Raw genomic sequence first — 22,884 nt, forward strand, 5'->3', positions numbered from 1 at the left:
CGCTTGGAGCCCTCTGGGGGCTCCCACCTCACGTTCACTCAGAGCAGAGGCCACCGATGCGACCGTGGCCTCAAGTGCCCCAGTTAAGCGTCTGACTTCGGCTCAGGTCATGATCTCGCGGTTCGTGAGTTCGAGCCCCGCGTCGGGCTCCGAGCTGTCAGCACAGAAGCTGGAGCCTGCTTGGGATTCTGTGTCTCCCTCTCTCCCTGCCCCTCCCCTGCTCGTGCTCTGTCTCTCTCAAAAATAAACATTAAAAAAATTTTTAAAAATGAGATGAAAACCACCAGCCTTCCCTGCTGCTCCCCCACCACTCCCTATCTCCCCTCCCCTCCCCACCACCTCTGCTTTCTCCACAGCACTTGTCTGTCTCACGGTGTGTGTGTGTGCGTGTGTGTGTGTGTGTGTGTGTGTGTGTACTGTGCTCTTGTTGACTGTCCATTGCCTTCCTTGAAAAATACAAGCTCCACGTGGCCAAGGACCTGGTGGGTTTTGCTCTCGGCTGCTTGCCGAGGGCCTGGAACAGTGGCTGCCTCACAGCAGGTGTTCAGCAAACGTGTGTCGGGTGGATGGATGGCATCCGTCATTGTTATTACAGAAAACCCAGGCAGGGACAGCGCTTCAGACCCCCGACAGGATTTGAGGCACGGGCAGAAGGGCCAGGAGAAAACACATCAGACGTAGCACTAACCCAGGGGACTGACCTCCCTCTCTGGACATTCGGGCCCCCGTGGGTTTCCACCCCAGACCGCCGTTACAAGCTACCGAGATGCGGGAGACAACATACTGGACCAGTCTTGGGGCCACGCGCTCTCTGAACCGCAGCTCGAACCTGGAGCTGGAGGAGACATCCGAGGTCCTCTGGTCCCTCCTTCCCATCCCCCACTCTTCAACAAGCCTTGACTGCCGCCCATGCTCCCCCGGTACTGTTGGCAAAAATACTGACAGTAACTTCCACCATGGCCTCACTCAACTGAAAGTTTAGAAATTCTCCCCAAAGACTCTTTAAGAGGGTTCAGCCTCTCATCCAATGCTGAATTCCTTCTATGACATCTTAGACAGGCAGTCATAAACGGCCTCAATGGTTGGCACGTCTACCTACGATTAAACCCAAATCGGCCAACTCATAACCTTTACTGCCAAAGGCAGGCCTGCTGGGGCACAATTCAGAGCAAGAACTGTGTTTCTCACTTACGGTAACTCTTTGTGCCAAACCGGTGATGGGTGCCTGGTGCCCGGGGACCTACTTCCTTCCAAAAGGGCGAATGGTTCACATGTGGACACGTGAAATGCCACCCCAGGATGCACAGGACTGACATCTGCAACAAAGAACTGTCCAACCCCACAGGTTAATAGTGCCGAGGCTGAGACGCCTTGACTTACCCGAAGGCACAAGCTCTCTCTCATTTTGTTCCTGATAGCGACCAACTCGGTTTACGTTCTGTTTTCATAGTTTTGATGGAGACCTGAATACAGGAGAGACTTCCCTTCTCCCTTAAATTTACTGTTAAGACATCCCACAGTGCCAACCCAACAGTCAATGGCAACTCACCCTGAGCCCCAGTGCTGGGGCGACACTAGGGCAGGGTGAGGACTGTGGTGAGGTCAGACCCGTCCACCTAAAAGAGGTTTTCCAAATCCAGCCAGCTGGAAATGTGGGCACCGTGTTGACAGATCTTCTGAGTGTTTTTTTTTTTTATGTTTATTTTTGACAGAGAAAGAGAGAGCACGAGCAGGGGAGGGGCAGGGAGAGAGGGAGACACAGAATCCGAAGCAGGCTCCAGGCTCTGAGCCGTCAGCACAGAGCCCGACGCGGGGCTCGAACTCACGGACCGCGAGATCACGACCTCAGCCGAAGTCGGACGCTCAACCGACTGAGCCCCCCAGGCGCCCCAGATCTTCTGAGCTTGTAATGGAAGCCAGAAATCTGCCTTTTTGTGTGACCTGTCCAGATTTTCAAACGCTGGCTCTATTTTCTGTTTTAAATGTCCTGCAGACCAAACAAGACGCATCTTGGCTGCCAGCTTACAATCTTTCGCTGCGTCGGACATCACAGCACCGCCACTGGATGGATCATGAGAGGTCGAGTGGGGGCCGTGACAGAGGGCAAAGCTCAGAGGAGGAAAGGAAACACAGGCTGATCACCAGAGGCCCAGGAATATAAGCAGAGCACAGCCGGGATCACCCCTCCCGCCTCAAGCGTCACCGAAGTCAGTTCTGATTTTTCCTCCAAAGTCCGGTGCATCTCCCATGCTTGGCCGGACTCTCCCAAATACTCAGCGCTAACTTTGTCCAAGACCTACGAGAAGAGACAACCTTCCCCAGGACACCCTTACGTGAAATAAAGGCTAATCCTCTAGGGCCGTGGGAAAGAGCCTATGGAAGGCAGAGCCGCAGCACGTCTTAAAAGTACCGACCTTACGGGAGTGACACGCCAGACGGTGCAGCCCAGTGCCCGGAAAAACTACAAATTTCACAAACGGCACTGTAGTCCAACAGACGAGGAGTGGGCAAGGCAGATCTAGAGGTGCATTATGATGCAGTTTGGGGGTCCACAAGGGACCGGTCCACCCTCCACTTCCGGCAAATGTTGCTGACTTCGGTTTGGGAACCTACCTTTCTCCCCCTCCGTCCCTACCTCCAGAGGTGGCACACGACAGAGTACAGAATCCTCCCAAACAGGGACATTCGTTAGGAAAGAGATGGGCCCACCACCTACATTTGAACTCCTGATCCAGCCATACCTGAAGCCGGTCCTCCCCAGAACTTTTCACTTCCCCAAGCCAGTAAATTTTCTTTCACTTAAGCCAACCCGGAAATTTTCTGTTACTTACATCCAGAACAATCTCAACAGCTATGGGGCCCCTTGGCCGAGTTTTTGCCTCACTCCAGCTTTGGGGTCAAGAAGGGAGACTCTGCATTCCGTGCTGTCAGCCTGGGCACATCAGGTCCTTAAAGCACTGAGAGCCTTCCTCAGCCTAACGCCCTGGCCGCCCCAGCCTACTGACTCACCTTCCAATCTTCTGACTGTGGTCGCCTTCAGGGCCACCCCCCTTCCCCCCTTTCATGTCTGTAGCCATTGGAAACTACCACCCCCGCCCCTTGCAATGTGAGCACTATGAGAAGTTCTTTGCCATTCTAAACAGTGGCTGACAACCATTGTGAAACCTGCACACATTTCACCACTCCTAAATCAACCCCAGATGACAAAATAATAATCATCAGGAAACTAATGAAAACCCGAAGGAGGACAGATTTGGACCACGTTGTCATTACCCACAATGAGGGATGATCAGGAAAACGTCCTGAGAAAGACATAAAAATGAAGCAAGCTGATTGCTCTTTGGAAGAAGTCTCAGCCCCTGTTCCCGTGAGATTCGAGTCCTCCTTTTTCCTGGAAACAATTTTTAGCATCTCTTGGCATCCTTCTGGTCAGGAATTGGTAAAAAGAAAAGAGACAGCGAGATAAAGGCTTCATGCCTTTTCAGTGAAAGGCGATTTGCAAGGTCCACGGTGGTGTTAGGGAGCGTAGTCGCTTACGTACCGGCAGCCTGCGTGTGTCTTCTGGTGGTTCCTCGCGGTGACTTAAAAATTGGGGCGTTTCTCATAAAATCCAGATTTCATGGTCTTTTGAAAGACACAGAACACTTGGCAACACAGAGGCCACATTCCTCCCAGCTAACTACCCTGCCCACTTCATTAACTCTGGGTATCTGAGTTTGCAATTAGTGGTTTCAGATTTAGGGCCTGTGTATTAAAAAAATCATTTAAAAATCATGCTAATTTTGATTCTGGACTAGCCTGACTGACACAGAGCGGCCACTGGATTCTAAGCAAGGACCCGAATGGGTCCCTCCGCTGTGACCTCATCTGCCCCCACCCCCGGCTTGCTGGCCCCCCGCCACACCGGCTTCCAGGCAGCTCCCATCTCAAGGCGTTGCACTTGCTGCTGCTTCTCTCTAGAATGTTCTTCCTCAGATAGCAGGGCTCCCTCACTTCTTCAGTGCTGTGCTCAGAGGCCACCTGCTCAGGGAGGCCTCCCCACCCCAGGCACTTTCTACCCACCTTCTCTTGATTTTTCCCCATAGACTTATCACCATGTGACATTCTGTGGACTTTACATATTTAGGTGTTTATGTTTGGTTTTTCTCCACTTAGCTGCGGCGCTGTGAGAAAGCAGACTTTGATTGTTTTTGTTCTCTACTGTATTCCTCGTGTCCAGAGTAGTTCCTACGATGCAGCTGGTACTCTCTACGGATTTTGGAATGAATGAATGAATGAATGAACGAACGAACAAATGAACGAACGAACGAAGAAATTCAGTTTCCCATACTGGAGAGTAAAGGGAGGCAGGGGTGTGGGGGAGGAAGGTGGAGGAGGAAAGTGAAAGCAGGCAAAGCCCAGAAAGTCTGCCCATCTGGTCACTGAAGATCAGGCAGACGCTTCTGAAGAAAAAGGCATTTTCCACCGGAGAAGAGAGGGGCCAAGAAGAAAAATGAACATCCTGGAATTAGGGCCTATGTTGGCACTGGAGTTCGCACGGATGGGGGTCTCTGCTCTGCCACGGACCGGCCATGTGACCGGGCAGAGCCCTTCCCCCGGGGCCTCAGTTTCCTCTTCTGTGCAGGTTCTGATCCCAGGCGGCTCTGACTTCCAGGCTGCCTGCTGAGGACTTGTCCTGACAACTTCTCACATGGGGATGAGGAAAGCCAGTGTCTCGGGCTCCATCCTAAGTCGTCTGGAAAAACCCGAGCTGTTTTCCAGCGTGAGCCTCACGGGCCCTTCCCTCTCACTCCAGACTGTACCAGAGTGCTCATGCTCCACGGGGGGACACGATTTCTAGAGTTACTTTCTCCTCAACTGGGACTAAACAGCATTTAACAATCACACCTGCTGTGTTATCGGGGGTTCTTCTCCGCACTCTTATGACGTGGACTCACTTCATGAACACGGAAACTGAGACCTAGAAGAACTGACATAAAGCCAAGGTCATGAGACTAGTAGACTCCGGACTTGAACCTTGACAGTCCGGCTCAGGTTCAGCCTTATGCTGAACCGGAAGCTACAGAATACGCGAACACACCCTTGTAAAAAAAAAAAAAAAGAAAAGAAAAATGACAGCTAAGGCTAACATGTCCCGTGTCTCCCTCTCATGCCTGTCCGTAATTAACTCGTTGGCTTGTTAAGTGAAGGTCAAAAAGAAGCAAGTTTGATTCTTTCTACGGCAGTTAAAGAGGCAGAGAGTGCAGGAGTTATAAAGACAACCTCCATTCCTCAAAAAATGAAAAACGGAACTACCCTAAGACCCGGCAATTGCATGACTAGGTATTTATCCGAGGGATACAGGTGTGTGTGCTGTTTCGAAGGGACACAGGCACCCCCATGTTTACAGCAGCACGATCGATAATAGCCAAAGTATGGAAACAGCCCAAAATGGCCATCGACAGATGAATGGATAAAGAAAATATGGTATATATATACAATGGAGTATTACTCGGCAATCAAAAAGAATGAAATCTTGCCATTTGCAACTACGTGGATGGAACTGGAGGGTATTAGGCTCAGTGAAATTAGTCAGAGAAAGACAAAAACCCTATGACTTCACTCACATGAGGACTTTAAGAGACAAAACAGATGCACATAAGGGAAGGGAAGCAAAAATACTATAAAAACAGGGAGGGGGACAAAACAGAAGAGACTCCTAAATATGGGGAACAAACGGAGGGTTACTGGAGGGGTTGTGGGAGCGGGGGTGGGCTAAATGGGGAAGGGGCATTAAGGAATCTACTCCGGAAATCATTGTTGCACCATATGCTAACGAACCTGGATTTAAAAAATAATTTAAATAATAAAAAATTTAAGAAACAAATTAAAAAATAAATAAATAAAATAAAGGCAACAGACAAAGCCTGGCTCTATTTCTTGGTTGCTGTGTGACCTTGAACAAGTCACTTAACCTCTCTGGGCCTTACTTTCCTCATCTGAAATGAAAATAATTATAGCTCTTCCTTTATAGAATTGTTGTAAGGAATAAATAAGCTGATGCCTATGCTCATTCAAAAACAGATCCCAGCATCGAGTAAGCACTCAGAGGTCACTTTTATTGACATTATATTCATTCGAAGGCAACTTGTTCTTTCGAAGACGTATGACAGACTGAACGTGCCCAGACACTCAGGTGCCCCGAGACGCTTTAACGACATCCTTGAGAGACCTCGTTTGCTCTGATTCCCCCCGAGAACTGAGTTACAGAACCGCATTTCTGGCTATAGTGGAAGGTTCTCGAATTTGGGGGCATTTCACATCTTCCGGCTGGCGTTTCTTCAACTTTACTCATGAACTCTGCCGTACCTTTGTGCCCACTTTTGCGATTAATCACCTGATTTTTTTTTTTAAAGAATTTTTTTTTACATTTATTTATTTTTGAGAGACAGAGACAGCGTGAGCAGGGGATGGGCAGAAAGAGAGAGGGAGACACAGAATCAGAAGCAGGCTCCAGGCTCCGAGCTGTCAGCACAGAGCCCGACGCGGGGCTCGAACCCACGAACCGTGAGATCGTGACCTGAGCTGAAGTCGGACGCTCAACCGACTGAGCCACCCAGATGCCCCTTAATCACCTTGTGACACCATTCATTTGAGACCCTTGTTACACCTTTTCCGAAGGCGTAAGAAAGTAAAGACAGGACGCTGAAGGCAAGACAAACAGACAACAAACAACAACAACGAAAACTCGTGCCCGTGTGAAGTTAATGCGGAAAGGGTCCACAAGACCCCGCTAAGAAAAAGACTGCCCTTTGGAGACGTGTGGATTCTTCCCGAATGTGTAAACTCCCAAGATTCCCCGGGGCAAGTTACCTTCACTTTTGCTCCTTTTTTGAGTACTTCGGAGGGGAGGAGGAGCAGTGCTATAGTATCTCAGCACCGCAGAACGAGTCCGGTCCATCGCGGACTGAGGCTGCGTGACGAATTCGATACAGACGGCACCTGCCCCACGCACGGGTGAACAGTCTGAGGCTTGAGTCCTCTGCCCTGGGTCACACGGCAGGTGGGTGATGGAGCGGGGAGTCCACCCCAAGTCCTCTACAACAGCCGCCCACCCTCTGCAGCACGGCCTCTTGACCCCACATCATAGCCAAGGGCCTGGCCCGGTCTGAGGATGAGGCCATGCCCCCCTGGTTGGCAAGAAACCGCACAGGTTCTCAAACAATGTCCCCTGGAGGAGGATATCCCGGCCCGCTGCCATTACTTTTTCCATCTGGCTCAGTCGGTTAGGCGTCTGACTCTTGATTTCGGCTTGGGTCATGATCTCACTCACGGTTCGGGAGTTCGAGCCCCTACTGGGGCTCTATGCTGGCACGTGTGGAGCCTCCTCGGAATTCTCTCTCTCTGCCTCCCTCCCTCTCTCTCTCAAAATAAACTCAGAATAACAAAGTCCTTGTTCAAGAAAAAGTCCGTTCATTCTCAACGGCAAGGCAGGTAAAAGGCCACAACGACTCAGGCTTGGAGAGGAAGACAGATGTAACCGAAATGTAGGACTAGAACACAAAGCACCGGTCAGTCAGGGAGAAGTCTCTGGATCGTCCGTGTGCTTGCTCCGGGAAGCTGCAGGTTGTGCAGTGGAACAGGCCTGTAGTCTGGAATCGAATCTCACCGAGCAGCCGCTGAAGTTGTCCAAGCCTCAGTTTCCCCATTTGTGACATAGACATACGGGCGTCATGGGATTTTTTTTTTTTTTTTTTTGAGAGGATTCTAGAAGCTTTGTGCAAGTGCCTGGCACGTCAAAACTCCTGTGGGGGATTTTCAAATCCACGTTTTCCCTTCCTCGTTCCCCTCCCTGAATACTGAGATCATTTTCACTCGAAACTCAGATTAAGTAAGGCAAGACTGCAGTCTCGAATTCTTCAAAGTCCCAAAAGTCTGGGGCAGTTTCATTCACCACATAATCGCACAAGGCTAAAACATCAGCAGAGACACTTAAATCGTACGTTCGCTCACCACCGGCCGACGCGGTCCCAGTAACTGTTTGTCCCCGCTCAGCCCACAGGAGAGCTGAGTGGGGCACATCAAGGAATGTCAGAGCTGGATTTGAACCCTGGCAGGAGGGCCCCCAAGCCCCAGCTGTCAGGGATACACCACCATCTGCAAAATCCGGTGAAGACCAGAATTGAGACTTGCTCAGCTCCTACGAGCATATCAGATCTGGAACATTCTAAGCCGGTTCCATTCAAAGCTGGGGTTAGGAGGGGGCCATGCGTCTTTGGCAGGGTGAAGTGCAGAAGAAAAAATGAAAAATCTTTTGTTTTTCTTTTTCAATTCATTAAGGTTTGTTGGGGTGAGTGTGGACCTCATTTTTTTTTTCTTCCCATGACTTCCCTTTTATTTTAACGGGGAAACGTGCATTTCAAAGACTGCTCAATAGCAGCGTTGAAGTCTCAAGTTCAATCACAATGTCCCCATTGTGGCTGGGGGACTCCTTGGCCTTTAAGCTTGGGTTATAAAAATTTGGTCTGAGCCCAAAGTCTGGCTTTAATAGAATATTTTAATTTTGTTTAATGAATATTATTTTAAATCTGTTTGGCAGTTTTAAAATGTGTTCTTTTATTTTCAAATTAAAATTTACTAATGTTCGGTACTTTCCTGGCCGTGTAGGTGCAGCAAGGAGTGAGGATGATAATAATACAAGCTACCATTTATTGAGTGCTTACTATGTGCCAAACACCCTGCTCCACGCTTTACGGGTGTCACTTCTTCTGACCTTCAAACCACCCAGTGAATAGCGACCACTGCCTCCACCGTCCGGGAAGCTGGGAGAGTCAGCCCCTCGCCCCAGATGGCACAGTCCGTGAGTGGTGGTGGGCTTGAGGCTGAGACGGGGTCTGCCTGAGTTCGGGGGCTGCACTATTAACCACGGCCCTGCCGTCTCTTGAAATTGAAACAGGACTCAATTGACCAATAGCGTAAAGGGGTTATCAACGGCCCAGTATGCAATTCCCTATAATCTCAAGAGCAGTAGTGGCTGCCCTGAGTATAAGTAACAACTACCTGATTGAGCATCAGCGAGGCAGGCACTTAGCAAAGCGAGCTGTTCTATGCGTATTGCCTCGTTTACATTCTCACAATGCTCTTCCTGTTGTTATCATGTTGTGGAGAGGAAACTGAAAACCGGTTTCATGCAGCTTGTAAGTAACAATAATAATAATACATTATAATGACAATAAATACAGCCACACAACTCTGACATAACTCATCCTGTTTGCCAAGCACTATTGCAAACACTTTATTAAGGCGACCTCCACAACTCTTTGAGGAAGGGACACAGTCATCCGCTCTGTTTTACAGATGAAGAAACCGAGGCACAGAAAAGTTTGGTAACTTGCCCAAAGTTAAACAGTTGGTTTATGCAGAGCAGGGATTTGAATCCAAGCAGCCCAGCTCCCGGGTTCATGCTCTTAATCTCTAGGCTGTTCGGCAGAGTCAAGACTTAAATGCAGAAAGCCTGACTCCCCCCCCCGCCCCACCTGTTTCCCACTGCCTCTTAACAAAAGCAGAAGGAAGGTCTGTCTCGGGCAGAGAGTGGGCCCCTCGTATCGCCCGACATACCTCTAGGGACAGAACCCGGTGTTCTGCTCTTTTTTTTTGTTTAATGTTTATTTTTGAGAGAGAGAGAGCGTGCACAAGCAAGCAGGGGTGCAGAGAGAGAGGGAGACAGAGGATCCGCATCAGGCTCTGCGCTCATGGCAGCCAACCAGATGTGGGGCTTAAACCGTTGGCTTGAACTCAGGAACCGTGAGATCATGACCTGAGCCGAAGTCAGACGCTCAACCGCTGAGCCACACACGTGCCCCTGGGGTTCTGCTCTTACTGAATTAGGCAGGGCTTCTCTGAGTAAGGGTCTGCAAACTTGGGTCTTTGTCTCCAACCTGTTGCTTAAATATTAGGGAGCCCAAGAAGTCCTATCACTGCCCTCTGGATCCTCCAGGGTAAAGAAGAGGGGGTGTGATATTGGTGGAAATCCACTGGGATCCTGCTATCAGAGGCACCAGACTGGGTCCTTTTAGCCTCTGGATCCCTAGTAATTAGCCCAGCACCTAGAACACAGCTCAGTAAATACCACCGAATAAATGAATGAAAGAATGAATGCCACGTTCCCCCGTCACCGGGAAAACAGGAGGCACTCCATGAATCACAAATCAGTGAAACGGTACATGCAGTGTCCCAAGGGCATGTTCTTCCTTGTCAACAAAATTTGTCTTGTCATATTGCAATAGCTCAGCGGTCAGGAAACGTATTCTGAAAAGGGCCATGTGGTCTCTGCAGTAACTACTTGACTCTGCTATTTCAGCACAGAAGCAGCCACAGGCAATGGCTTAGACCAGCTGATCGCAGAGATGTGGCCACCATCTCAACAGATTTCAACAGTAAACCTTCTTTGATAGCTACAAGGACAGGCTCAAGATTCTGTGAGAATTAGCAGATGTCCCTTATTTCCGAGCCCAACTTTTGTACCTGACCATCAGTTAATAATATCCCCAACCAAAACAAGTGGAGACTGACGTTAAAATCTCGCTCTCCAGGCCAGACTTGGAGAGGAAAAGTACTTCTTCTTACACCAGGGGGACAGCCTGGATATCCCAGTGATGAGGAATCAAAACTGGGTTCAATCGTGGCTCTGACATGAGCCACAGGACCTTGGACAAGTTACTGCACCTCCCTGACGTTCAATTTTTGTATCTGTAAAACAGACATCAGCATCATCATAACAGCACATGTCCATCTCAGGCTATTTGGAGACAGAAAAGTGTTCTGTTAAGCCAGCACGGTGCCTGGCACACAGTAGGTGTTCGATAAATATGGACCACTTATTATCCCCAAAGAAGTCTTACGTTTTCTTAAACACAAACAAACAAAAACCAAAAAAGCGCATTCGCTAAAAATAAGCACAAAGAAAGGCCGGCCAAGATGCAGGAAAGGCCACTTCCAAAATCAGGCTCCTAAAGACATTCCAGTAAGGCCTTCCAGGGGTCCCCAGGTATCAGAAAATTCTCCACTCTAGATCAAACCTCTGAAAGCCCTCCCATTTCTCTGTCCCCTTCCCCAAAAGCCTGCTTCTGTGTCCTTGTAACACTCTGCCTTTCTCGTGGGCGCCAGAGCCACGTGGCAGACATTCGGAGCATTTCAGACATTTGCTGAGTTTAAGACATTCCTTCTCCCCTCCTTCCCTGCACATCCCAACATTAAAGTCTCCAGGGAGCACCAGAGAGCTCCGGCCCATGGCAGACCAGGAGTGAATAATCTTCCTCTGCTCCATTCTTTTCCATGGCTGGATGGGGCCAAAACTCTGTTTACAACACAAGCAGCAAGTCACAACTTGTCATGCCACATGACACCGGCCCGGCCGCAAGTTATCACTTCCCTCTACTGTACCAGTCACACAAAAGGCCAGAGGTGCAGGAATCTGCCTCCTGCTTTCCTTTCCATCCACCACCTTCCCAACCAAGAAGGGCATTCATAACTTTGCTGGAGAGACTAATGTTTCTAGAACACCCTGAAACAAAAGTCCCCATACATGCCAATAATACACACCCAGAAAAGAAAACAGCCTCTTTGCATCGACACCCTCTCTGTCTCTTCTGAAAGGAGGCTTTCTCCCTACGTGGGATTTCCATCCGCAGTGAGGCTGGTCCCCGACCCGGGGACACAGCAGACACTCTCTCGCTCTGTGTGTATTTCCGGGAGCAGCCAATCAACAGAGACCTAAAGGTGTGGATTTGCACAGCCCCACATGCTAAAAAAAAACAAACAAACAAAAAACCACATAACGTGTTCATAGGAACAAAAAAACTGTTCTGGAAACAACAAATACCTTAACCACGCCGTGACTATAGGAAGGGGATGGGAGGTGAAGAAACTGACCAGAAGGAACAAAAGGCATTTCGGCCCCTGGTTTCCACATAGCCAAGTAACCAGGAATGAAAATCTGCTTCGGAATGGGGCGGGGGGGGGGGGGGGGGACCTGCTTTGTCTGCCAGAGCAGAGAGAGGGAGGGGTCCATAGGAGATGGGAATCCCAGCCCTCACGCCTCGCTTTACCCCAAGAACGTCTTCAGTCATCCTCAGAACCCAAATCAAACTGAGATCCTTCAGCCGTGGTCCCTTGAAGCCCCCTTTGTGTGTCCACTTCAACCAAACACATCTACCAGCAGGAATGCAGAGTTGGCCGAGGTAAGGAGAACTGGTGTTTTTCGCTCTGTTTTGGTGACCTTCATGAGGCTCATTTATGCACTTCAAGCTCATGACCTAATACATGTTGGTTTGGCTTCTCTTCTCATAATAGCAGCCTGTAAAAAGCTTTTGAGAATTCCCCATGTTTTCTTATTTTGGGTCAAGAAAATAAAATCGATATCTAAGTAACCTTAAAAAAATGGCCTGCACAATCTAAAAATCTGGAACGTTTCCACTAGGGCTAAGGATATCTCTTAAAGCCTCAAAGAGCATCAAAGTTAAGCCCAACCATTGCCATTTTTAAGGTAAGCGATTCAGTAACAGCATATGTGAGAATTAGCTAAGAGGGGCTTTTTGACATAAGTCAAACAATGACATTTAAAACTCACGTTAAAGCAATTACCGTGCAGAATTTTTCCGTGTTTTTCCCATTTCTTAAACAGAAGTGTATATGTTTTCGACATAGTTTCTCGCTGTAATTTTCTTTCTTGGCAAACCCACATCTTACCATGAAACCCAAAGTATGCACGCTACAGAAACAATAATGGCTGAAACAGACTCGGCTGGGTCTCTGGCATGATTTTTCTTTACGGAATTAAAATGTCTTTTGGCCAATAATATGCTGCACATTTCAGTTACGAAAGACCATTCTTGGGAGACGAATAGAAAAGAAAGGGGAACTGACAGATTCAGCTGATGTGAGACAAAAGTTAAGTTGCTATATTCATACAGTAGTCAGACCCTCCGGTTCCTCATTCTTTGGGGACAAAAATGTCGATTTTATCATTTTTCCTCTAGTTAAATTCGCGGGGAGTTGACAGCTCTCTCAGAACGACTGTGAGTAGGTATGGACAGATACGTTACATCTGGGAACATGCAGAGTTTAAAAAAATCTAACGATACTAGACACTGAGGAGGGAAAGAGGGGGAAAATCACACACGTTTCTGTGCTATCGACGCAACACCACCGATACCAAAAGGCGAAATAATTTCTAACTGCTTTGAAATACTCTGTTCATTTTGAAATCTGTCTAGATTAGCATTCTCAGGCAAGGAGAGGTGACCGTGTGCACATTCTCAAAACTGGTGAGATGTAAACCTGTCTCCCCCGGCTATCTATTCATCTGAGTTCCTGTTTTCAATTTCTGCATATATCTGAACACAGAGGGAGATTCTGCAAAAAGGCAAGAACAGGCACATCGGTGCCCTCAACCAGGATCGCCAAAGGATGATGACCACAGCAAAGAGACCCTGCTTTCTAGAGACCCCAGACTGCATGCACAGACCCTCGCATCCATCCTGCCACGCTCTGTCCCAAAGTGGGAGCCCTCTTAGACCCCCCTGACCCTCTGCCTGCTTGTTTCAGATTCAGGCAACCGACGGCCTCCCTCAACCTTCAAAGTGGCAAAGATAAATCGCTCCAGTTACCTGACTCTTGGGACCACCTGTTCCAAATTATTCTTCGCTCTCCAAATGTTTATAATCTCACCCCCCAAACAAGAACCCACCCATAGCGATCCAGCACCTTCCGGTAAACTCCATTTGGACCGCCTACCGGAACATTTTAGGGCTTTGCCACTGCCTATAAACTTATTGACTCTTTTTAGGAACTGAAATGCGTCGCATTATAGTATCGAAGGAACAAATCAAATTAGCCCTTGTAAACAGACATCCTTTATAGACCCATACACAACCTGCTAAACACCATGACTCAGGAAGGCTCATATTGGTGTTTCCTAATTACTTAATATGATTTTTCTTCCGTTTAGAACAACAACGAAACATCAGGGCAGAGTCAGAAAATAATTGGGCTCGATGCATTTCAGATCATCCCAATTTCTCATCTCTGTCCGAGGGAAAGGAAAGCAGAAATGTCCTCTCGGCCAAGGTTTTTACAGCACATGGGAAACGCACAGTCCGCAGAGGTCTGAAGGCCTCCATTCTGGTTTCATTCCCTCTTGTGAGTCATGTAACTTGAAACTCAATTCTTGCCTTAACAAAGTTGGGATGTGATAATAAATAATAATAATAACAATAATAATAATAATACCACCACCTAACCCGAAGAGTTGTTGTGAGAACCCATCCTAAAAAGACATGTCAAGAACTGAATTCAGGCCTGGCATACGAGCTATTTCATCATTATTATTAAACACAAGGATATACTTTGCAAATGGAGAGAAATGGCAAAGACGCCAGGAGGATGGGAGTGAGAAAAAAAAAATAAGGAGAAAAAGCAGCAAAAATAAATTTAAAAGCCTGTGGCTTCCTTCGTCCTCTCTCCCCTAAATGCACCTGGCAGATACTTTCATACCTTGAAATTGATTTTCAGTCACATGCAACGAAGAACAAGTTCCTGCCCCTCCGATTCATTTACAGGGACAAGTGGGTCTGAACCAGTCACTTCAAGTGTTTGCCACCTGATTGAGGGGGTTTATCCTCGGATTAGAAGAGGTGTCTGTGAGTCAAACACCATTAGGCCAGTTAAGATCTTCAAACAGTGAAAACGAAGCACCGTCTCCGGCCAATTCTCTGCTAATCGCTTCCCCTACTAGAATCTTCTCTCCGTTGTGTGTGTTTGGAACTGTGCGAACTGCCACCAACAATAAGGGGTGTGGGGAGTGGGCCATTCAGGAAGCTGTTATGATCTGGGGGGGGGGGGAGAGGAGGGGGGGAGTGAGAAGGGCGCTGTGGGGAGTGTCCATGAGTATGTGTGTATCTTCTGTCAACAGGCTGTGTTTTCTCAACTCTGGGGTTAATTCTCTGTAGAGATTCCTTTTCAGCAGACTCCACCAACTGCTTCTGAGAGCAGCTAGCTAGAAAAAAAAAAAAAAAAAAAAAAGAAGAAGAAGAAGAAGTTTCCTTCCACCAACAAAACCCAGTCCTGGCAAGAGCTGGAAGGTTCGGCCTTTGGAGGTAACTGAATAACCAGCCGCTTCACGTCCACAGATAAGGAGAACACATCTTTAGGTGACTCTCCCCTTTATAGAACATCTTTGGGGAGGTTCCTGTCCCCCAAGAAATGTTTCCTGACAGCCACAGGCTCTCTCTCTGCGGAGAGAGGCATCTGTCATGAGCTGCCGGGAACCCCACTTAGGCACCATAACGGCCTGCGATTTTATTATACAAGGAGTTTATTGCTGGCCTAATTAGTTTCAAACTGGGCATTCCAGCTGAGGACACCTAAAAAACATCTGGTGGCAGGAGAGCAAGAGTGAGACCTCGTTCTGAGCCGGTTACGGTTGGATTTCTGCATAACTCTGGTCTCTCGCGCCCGAGACACAAGTTATCTTTGGAAAAGTAACCGAAAAAATAAGGAAATGTTTTTCTTTGTGGGAAAGGAGTCATCTTGTCACGGGGGAACCCAAACCGTCTTAAAGTGGACGTGCTCGGACTGTGTATACCTTTTCACAAACTGCCAGGGTCCCCCTATCTGGCTGCACCCAATTCAAAATGTACTTCGCTGCCCCACAGAGTGCTTTTGCTGGGGACTTCCTCCTTGTTCCAACAGCAGCTAGCATTTTATCAATTTATCCGTCTGGAACAGGCTTTGCAATCTCGTGCTTGCAATTTAAAGCAGAAGTAAGACCACATATTTGAAACAGCATGTCTTGGGTGTTTTTGCCAAATGGTAATCCTATAACAAGTCAACAAATCATAGCTCTTTATGATGTGTTTAATACGACACAAAAGGCATGAAAAGAAGACTTTAGAACTTAAGCGATGAAAGCATCTGGTTTTGAAAAATCCCAAAGAATCAGGGTAACATCTTTTCCTTTCCTTTCCTTTTTCCTTTTTCCTTTTTCCTTTCCTTTCCTTTCCTTCAGCTATTTAACGTTAGCAAAGAGACTGATCTGTTTATAGAGTATTCTCATTCACACAGCCACCCCAGAGGTGAGCTGTGCTCAGGGCAGAGGAAAACCGCCAACTCCTTTAAGATAAAATAGTTAATAATATGGCGAAGCTAGAGTTACAGCGGGAGAATGGTCTGACTACCAACTACGTGTGGGACATAGGAACGGCTTTCAAAAATTCAGGCCCTTTCGGATCTAGCCATATTGGTCAAAAGTGCCAAATGGAGAGTTTCCTCCAAAGGCAAGGAGATTTTTCATACAAAACACGATTTTATGCTCAGTCAAAAGCAAGACTCAAAACACCATCATTTATGACATGCATCTCTCAGTACTTTCCTTAGTCTGAGGATGTCTAAATGCAAGGAAGCATCATGTTTAAGGGGTTTAAAGATGTGGAGAGAAAAGTGGAAAACACGAACATTTCTTGGGGAAAAGTTGCCCAGAAGATTTTGCACGAAGATTATTTTTAAATGGGGGTCTCCCCGCCCTGCCACCCCCCTCCCTAAATGGCCCACAGGCTGGAAATGCAGCTACTAGTTCAGTACTCAGACGCTGGTCATAGAAAAATTGCAGTCGAGCAAGAAAGGGCTCATGAAATGAACAGATTTGGTTTGAAATACAGCAATTGTCCGCTGGTTATAATTTCCTTTGGAAGGGAGCTCCGTAACTCAAACATAATTCAGCACTCAAATCCCTCCTTGATGTTTGTAAATCATTCTACCTCCCCTCCGCTCATGCTAACAACCAGGCTCCGATGCTCGCTCATTTCGCTGCACCTCGTCATTAAAAGGTACCTGCACCAAGGGTGATTTATATCTCAACGTTATATATATGTATATATACACATATATGTGTGTGTGTGTATATATACATAAAAGTAAAGATTACGTAGCGTTTCGGGGAAAGGGGAGACAAGAAAATGGTATCCATAAAGATGCAACATCAGTCTTGCCTTTCAAAAATAATTCAGAGCCCAGCAGCAGGCACGCTAACTGCGTTTGGGAGGAGCGGGATCCTCACCGCCAAAGCGCTTCGCTTTCAAGCCCTGAGAAAGGCGCGCGGAGGATTTTGCGACGCGAATATTTTTACCAGTCAAGCCTTCCTAAGATTCCTGGAGCTTATAGACTATTTATTTGGGGGCAGGATATATATTTAAGGAACTGCGGCCAGCACGGCCGGTTCACGTCCAGACTGCATGGCTGAGAAACAATTCCCTTCTCCACTTTCTCCCATTACAGCAAAACCCTAGCCTCCTTCTCAACAGTCTTGGGATGGATGCAAAGTTTTTTAAGTTTCCGACTCCGGCTTCGGCAGGCACCAGGACGCCCGCTCGGGTACAAAGCCCGGAGAGCCGGCCCTGCGCAGGCCGGGCGCAGCCGGACTTTAGAAATGCAGCTAGAAGGCGGCTCGGCGGCCGTTCCCGCCCCTTCCCGGGGGCTTCGGAGACAGCGCCCCGGGGCGCGCGTTGGGCTCCCGGCGCCGCTCCGGTTCGGTCGGGGCGTTGAGGGGGAGGGGGGTGGACGCAGCCGACGGCCCGGGCCTCGAAACCGGCCAAACGCAGCCCACCGCATCTACACCGCCCGTGCGCCCGTGCACTTGTCCCGCGCGCGGGAGAACAAACTTGAGTCGCTGTCCCCCCCCCCTCCTCCCCCCAGCGCAAAAGGAAACTGAGACCCGCAGCCTGGCTTCTCCGAGACGGAGTCGGCCCGCTGCCCCCGCCGCCCTCGCGCCTGCGGCGCCCCGGGGGCCCCGTGCGCCCCGACAGCTGCGGAGGCCCCGGCCCGGCGGGTGCGCGAGCGAGGCGCGAGGAGACGGGTCCGCGTCAGCCCGGGCCCGGGGAAAACCGGCGGAGCCCGGCGGGCGCCCCGGGGTGGGCGCCGCGGGAGGTACTCACCGCGCGCAGTGGAGAGGGCGCCCCGGCGCGGGCGGGCGCGGGTCCGACGCGGCCGGGCTGACTGCGCCGGGCACGGTGCTGCTCCGCCGCCGCCGCTGCCTCCGCCTCCTGGGCTGCCGCGGCCGCCGCCTGCGCGGGGAGGACCGGCCCCTTCCCCTCCCCGGGCCGGGCCCTCCCTCTGCCCCCGCCCGGTCCCCGCGCCGCTGCGTGGGCGCGTGGGGGCGCCGAGGCGCGGCGCTGGGCTCTGCGGGCGCACACCCCCGGCGGCTGGACGCGCGGCGCGGGGCTCCGGCCCTGCCGCCGCCGCCGCCGCCGCGCTGCTCTCCGCGCCTGCAGCCCAGCCGAGCGCGCCGGCTCCTGCCGGTCCCGGACGAGGCGAGGGCGCAGCCTCCTCCCCGCCCCCCACCCCCGACACCCCGCACCTCCTCCCTCCGCGACCCAGGCGCGGCCCCCGAGAAAGGCACCTCTGCAGTCCGGCCGACAGTCATTCATTCACCCACCTATTTATTCATTCATTCCGCCTGCACTGAGCATCTGCTGCGCCGGGTTCAGCTCCTGGGAGATTCAGCTAGAACGAGACGGATTCGTTTTCTGTCCTCCGGAACTTACATTCACGTGGGGAGATAGACCATGAACAAACAAGTAGAGAAGCAAGGGAATTTCGGAAAGTTCGAATCGTCATGGAGGGGGGCAAGTATGTGCTGGGGGCGCAGGGGCGGTTATCTTAGAAGAGTCAGGAGGGACCTCTCCGAGGAGGTGATGAGAAGGGCCATTGCTGGTGATATCTGGGAGAGGGGAGTTCAGGGATCATCCGCCTACCTTTCACCCACTTTACAGATGGGGAAACTGAGGTCCCAAGAACGTAACCGGCTCACCCGAAGTCAGTGGCACAGCCCCGTCCACAACCCCCCCCCCCCAATTGAGGTACCCCACTTACTTCACCCTATCCTGATCGCCTGTGTCAATGCTCCCCACGATAAACTGTCGGGAACTGGGTCTAGGCTCTTCCCTCCGTCCCAACCACTTGACTGTGGGATATCTAGGATGCTTCAGTCCAAAAACAATACCAACTTCTGCCATTTGTGAAGCTGCCGCTTAAAAACCGGGTGCCCAGATAAAGTTGAATTTTAGAAAATCAAGATGTAAGGTTTAGTATAAATATGTCTTATGCAACAGGTGGTGATACTTACATTCAAAAATTATTCATTGTTTCTCTGAAATCCCAATTTAACTGGCTATCCTGTATTTTCTTTGCTAAATCTGGCAACCCAAGCTCACCCAAGGACGCCCACCCCATCCTTACCCCATTTAAACCCCCAAAGAGATCCAAAGGTAGATGCTGTAAGCATGCCCAGTTTACCAATGATCAAGTCCAAGTTGAAAGAAGGCAGAAAGTGACTGAGCCAGGGCTGAAATTCAGGTCCAGCTGATTCCCAAAGCCCTTGATCTTGAGATACAATATAGAGATAGCAACCCCAGTTGCAGGGTTACAGGAAAGCTGATAAAACTTAAGCTCCAGGGCCCCTCACTGACTGGGTCCGTTTCTAAGGTTCTGCCATTTTGTACATTTGACATGATGAACAAGTGACCTTGTGAACACATTGCTAGGTCCCTGTCAACATATTGACATTTAGTTGCGATCAGTAAAGACCGCTGTCTCTTTCCATTCTGGTTCCCCACTGTAGTACTTGATCCTGCCTGAGTAGGTGGTGTGGGAGTGGCCGCTGGCATTTTGGGGATCCAGCTGAGGAAAAGTTGAGTTGGGAATTTTGTGATGGTTGTGGTATTTTTCAGCTTCTTAAAATCTGAATTTGTTGTGATTTATTTTCTTAAATTCAAAGACATACTCACTTTTGGACCTAATTTTTGACTGGTATTCTTTTTCTTTTTTTTTTTTTTAATAATTTTTTTCAAGTTTATTTATTTAGTATTGAGAGAGAGAGAGAGAGAGAGAGAGAGAGCACAAGCTGGGGAGGGGCAGAGAGAGAGGGAGACACAGAATCGGAAGCAGGCTCCAGGCTCTGAGCTGTCAGCACAGAGCCCGACGTGGGGCTCGAACCCACGAACCGTGCGATCATGACCTGAGCTGAAGTCGGACACTTCACCGACTGAGCCACCCAGGTGCCCCTGGACTTGTATTATTTTTCCTAAACAGGGCCCTCAAATTGGGTGTGCTGGGTCAGGGCCTCACTACACCCGCACCTGCCTCTGGTCAGAGCTGATTCTCCTCTTTCTGCTTCCAGAACGGTCAATGGAAGCAAGCGTATTCAGTAAGCATGGCTGGTCTTCCCTGACCCAGGCAAGCACCAGACCTGTAGCTCCTAGATGAAGATGACTGCTGCTTCCTGGATGCAGAACACACACATGTACTTGGCCTTGCTTTCCTCATCTCGAATACGGAGGTGGCCGTACCCATATTGTATTATTATCGTGATCATTCACTGAGATCGTGCTTGTAAAACACTTCCCACCCTGACTGTAGCTGGTTCTAAGGCCGCTCCACCAATATTATTACTGTACACACAACTTCACGTCCCACAGCATCTTGCAAAAAGCTCCAAGTCATTGTAAATTGAGGGTCTTAATGTTCTCCAGAGGTGTTTAATTTCTCTTGGCCCATGAGCCTTAATGTGATGTTATTTAAACAGTAGTAGTAAGCAGAATTTTTTTTTTTTTTTTGCTAAAGGAATAGAATGGGATAGACCAGCATAGAAAATACCAAGTGAATTGCATTCAATAAGAGAGTGTGTGTGTGTGTATGTGTATGTGTGTGCGCTCACACACACAGGCACTAGGTCAGGCTGGGTTTCTTGCAGATCGTTGGGGAAATGTCAACAAACACTTTAACTAAGGGTACTCTATGGAATACAAAGGGTTAATCTTCAAACCACTTACCCCTTCACCAGAATCTGGCCCATTATCTCCTAAATCACAGCCACACCCCCCAGCACCTTGAGAGATAAACAGGAGGCAGGTACTTATTAATTTTATTTTTTTCCTTTTCTGAGGGCAGTGGTTCTCAACTACACTCAGCTGCACATTAGATTCTCCGAGGGAGCTTTGAAAACTCCCCATGCTGAGGCCCCACCCGGGACCAATTAAACCAGACTCTCTGGGGCAGGGACTGAGGCATCAGTATTTTTTAAAGCTCCCGGGGTGATTCTAATGTTGGGCAGAGGATGAGGGTCCCCATCTTTGGAAGTGTAAGGACTTGACCACAGATTCACAGCAGATGAGACAGAAGTCCAGATAGGAGGTAAGCCTCCCGATTCTTAATTCAAGACCACCTAAAATGCAGCTGCCTTCCTGGGTAACAGCGCCCCCTTTCCGTCCCTTCCTTTCCTTTGATTTTTTTTTTTTTTCTGGCTAAGTATTTGCCCTCATTTTGTGATGACCAGCAAAATAATCCCAGACGAAATCTGAAAATGCTAAACCATAAAGCAGATTCTTTGGAGTGTAGACCACAGGCATGCCTCCCCTGGAGTAAATCACTTTTTCCCCCCAGAGTCTTCCAAGTAAATGTTCTCTGAAGCCAGAAGACCAGCTACACTTGGAAAACTACAAACTTCACAAAGTATCCCGCATGTATACACATATCCTACAAACACATATGTGTATTCTCTATGCCAAATCACGCCTTATTCCTATACACATTCCTTTCCCACCTGCAAAGAAAAAGTACTCCATTTTTTTTTTAATGCATTCATTTAAACCTTGGTTCTTTCCAAAAAGGATCTGAGGCAGCGTGCAAAAACATAAATAGAATGACACAGGAAAAGCAGGTGAAAGGGGAACATGGGAAAGAAAAGAAAAGAAAGTCAAGGGTGAGGTTTGCATACCAAATGTGGGCTAGGAGGAGCTGAGCCCTTATCAAATGGTAGACTGAGAATCAGATGCTGAACTTCCTGGCAGTCAAGGCAAAGGAGAAAATGTGATCCATTACATCAGCGGCTTTCAAATTTTCTTTTGTTCAAAAGCAAGCGCGCGCAGGAGCTCGGTATGAAAAAAAGGAAGTGAGGGATCCCAGCCGCAATCTCATCGCTTTCTCCCGTGGGTACTTGTAAAGGGTCTTAAAACAACCCACAAAGTTCCGCAGAGTCAAGATTGAAAACCATGAATTTCAAAGTGCTTCCCCGTGTTCGTGAATCTCGTGGCCTATAAGGTAGAAACGAACAGAACGACTTGAAGCAATCAGAGCTTTGATTCCTGATATTGGTACAGGAGAGAAGGGTTCCTGGGAGTCCTTATAAAAGAGGCAATACGGGATATGGGCAGGGGGTGAGGGGAGGGGCTTTTTGCACATGTGTGAAATATAAAATAACCCTTCAGCAAATACAATACAATACAATACAGTACAATACAATACATCTTACACTCTACATAACCCGGGGGCACAAAACAGGCCTACTCCTGGGTCAATAGTTTCCCAGTAGCCTGCCTCTTTGTATTTAATAGCTAAACTTCATAGAAGGCATGACTCTCAAAATCATGAGACCAGTTTTATAGAGAAAAAACTCATATTTGTATCCTCAAAACTCCATGTAGCATTTCTGTTGGAATAACGTGTAGGACAGTAGGACCCGCCAGGAAAACATTTCAAGTACTATTGAGACAACATCTGAATCACGTTTTGAAACGTGCAAAGAAGGGGACACACAGTCTGCTATGGTCGTGTCACCACGTACACATCAACTATCTGTTGCGAACTGAAGTTATTGCTTGGTGGTCAGGAAACCAGCCTTTCAGCATTTTACCGTCTTCAGCCAGTTTGATACATGGTCAGCATTTAAAATTTTTTTTTAATGTTTATTTATTTTTGAGAGAGAGAGACAGAGCACAAGCGGGGAAGGGGCAGGGAGAGAGGGAGACACAGAATCCACAGCAGGCTCCAGGCTCCGAGCTGTCAGCCCAGAGCCCG

At 48.8% G+C, this 22,884-nt stretch overlaps 1 protein-coding gene across 1 annotated transcript in view; it reads right to left on the reverse strand.

Annotated features, from left to right (window-relative positions):
* Positions 1-18,049, reverse strand: part of EYA2 (EYA transcriptional coactivator and phosphatase 2) — a 266,192-nt gene extending 248,143 nt beyond the window's left edge. Inside the window, exon 1 of the mRNA XM_043553792.1 lies at positions 17,967-18,049. The gene's annotated coding sequence lies outside the window, so the exon portion shown is untranslated. The remainder of the gene's footprint in view (positions 1-17,966) is intronic.
* Between the last annotated feature and the right edge of the window lie 4,835 nt (positions 18,050-22,884).

This window comes from Prionailurus bengalensis, chromosome A3 (assembly GCF_016509475.1).
Source record: "Prionailurus bengalensis isolate Pbe53 chromosome A3, Fcat_Pben_1.1_paternal_pri, whole genome shotgun sequence".
NCBI lineage: Eukaryota > Metazoa > Chordata > Mammalia > Carnivora > Felidae > Prionailurus > Prionailurus bengalensis.